The following is a 2,062-nucleotide window of genomic DNA, read 5'->3' as shown; positions in this document are numbered from 1 at the left end:
GAATTTTAAGGGGCCCTTGGCCTAGGCTTAGTATTACCTAATGGTAAATCCCCCCCTGACCACGACAGTAGTTAATTATTTATTATTTTGAGAGCCATTTGTAGTAAAGAAAAACTCTGATCTTACCTTAAAATATCTGAAGGGTGATGTCATAATTAAAGATCATTCCTAAATGAGACACCTACATGTTTATCTTCCCTCTACCAGTAGGTGACGTCCTATTGATCGCCCACTGTTTTTCCATGCTGTTTGCCCAGACCTTTAATGCTAAAGCTATTTTTTTAAGCCAGGTGTACACTTTTCGGACCGATTTTCCAGTCGTGCGAGAATTTTTCGATCGGGCTGACTTTTCGCCTGATTGTGGGTGGTGTAGTATACAGGGGGTAACGAGAGGCGATCAGCCTCTAACGACCACCTCCCCATCAGGAATGGTAAGGTTGAATGTTTGAAGTTCAGTCGGCCGTCGTGAGGTGGTGGTGGACAAATCGCTCAATGCACAAACAAGGATTCTTCTTCTTCTTCCTCTGATGAAAACCCAGAAGCATGGCGGGGATGCAATGAGTAAAATGGAGTTCTTTCTGTAAAATTGACAGATCGTAGTAGCCTCGTTTGCTCAGCCATGTCTTTGTCCAAATATTACATCACGTTTTCTTTTTAGGGCTTTCAGCACAAAATTGCACAAATTGCCATGGCAGCACATTTCACTCTAGTGAGCTTCATATTCCTCTTCTACTCATTTGGCTTCCAGATAGACAAGTTTTTTTTTCTTTTTTTGTTCTGCTTGGATCTGAGCAATACAACACTAAGAAGAAGCAATTTCTCAGCTCTATCATGGAGCTAAAATAATGTGGCAAAATGTATCCTCCCTCTAAACCTATTATTCCCATCAGTGCAGAATCTTTTATGGACCAATCTTAACATATTAAACATTTCGTTTTCTTTTAAATCATTCATGAAAAGGCATCACTTTAATAATAAAATAAAACGGTAAAAAAAAAAAAAAATCCAAGGACTACTCAGTTATATTTTTGTGTATTTTTTTTATCTCATCATAAGAAATTAATTAATTTGGTGTATTTCTTCATTAAAGTGGAATAATTCTAGTCCCATCTGGTCTCCGTTGGTTCTTTTAAAATCAGCCATGTTGGAAAAATATTGCAAAACATTTGCCAATAAATCTCCCCAAATAAAACCATTGAAGCATTATCATTGTGTGTATAATAACATATATCTCTGCATGACAGCACATATAGAAAATATTTACATTTCGATTTTCTATAAAACCAGATGCTTTAGGGAAATATAAAATATTAGCTGTAGAGTTTTTGACATTTTTCTTCAATTGTATATCTTTGCATTAAAACTTGGCCAAAGAGGTCAGGGCTCTTCTACATTGCGTGACAAGGCTATCCTACCCCGCTGTGAAGACCATTAAGGGCTCTACAGTAACCGCATTTACAGTCTGTTCTAAGCCCCTGTGCGACTCAGACCAGTACTCCTCTCCATCCCATGCAGAGAGGCGGCCCTGGCAGCAAAACAATGCCGCTAAATCATGCAGTTGGAAAAATTAAAAGCTACTTTTATTCTAGAAGTTCTATGTCCCTCAAACCATGTATTTAAAGTGGAATATGTTTTGCACATATTAGCTTTTACTTGCATATTGTTGTGCCAAATCCAAAGTGACTGTAACTTTTACATAGCAAGGTGGTTTTATAAATCATATATGTGTATGTGTGTATTCTTTAGAGTTTATGTACTCAGTGCTTAAGATCTTAAAGAGGACTGACAGGTCTACATGAAATATAAAACATGTTTCAAGCTGTGAGAGCTTTGTTCCTCATAAGCACTATGCCATGAAAACAGCAAGTTTGGATTTTCATCTCAATCATTTTGGATGTCAGACATTGTTTTTCCAAACATGCTTCATAGAATAATTTTATGAAACAGACTGAAAAAGAAATTATGGACACCCTTGAAAAGACCGAAAATGATTTGACCAAAGGGGCATGTCAAAGGTGTGGTGGAGGGTTTTCTTTTTCTGGGTGGATCATTAAAATAAGTG

The sequence above is a fragment of the Cyprinodon variegatus genome, unplaced genomic scaffold (genome assembly GCF_000732505.1).
Source record: "Cyprinodon variegatus isolate N-32 unplaced genomic scaffold, C_variegatus-1.0 Scaffold322, whole genome shotgun sequence".
Taxonomy (NCBI): Eukaryota; Metazoa; Chordata; class Actinopteri; order Cyprinodontiformes; family Cyprinodontidae; genus Cyprinodon; species Cyprinodon variegatus.
Note: the sequence above shows the minus strand (reverse complement) of the source record.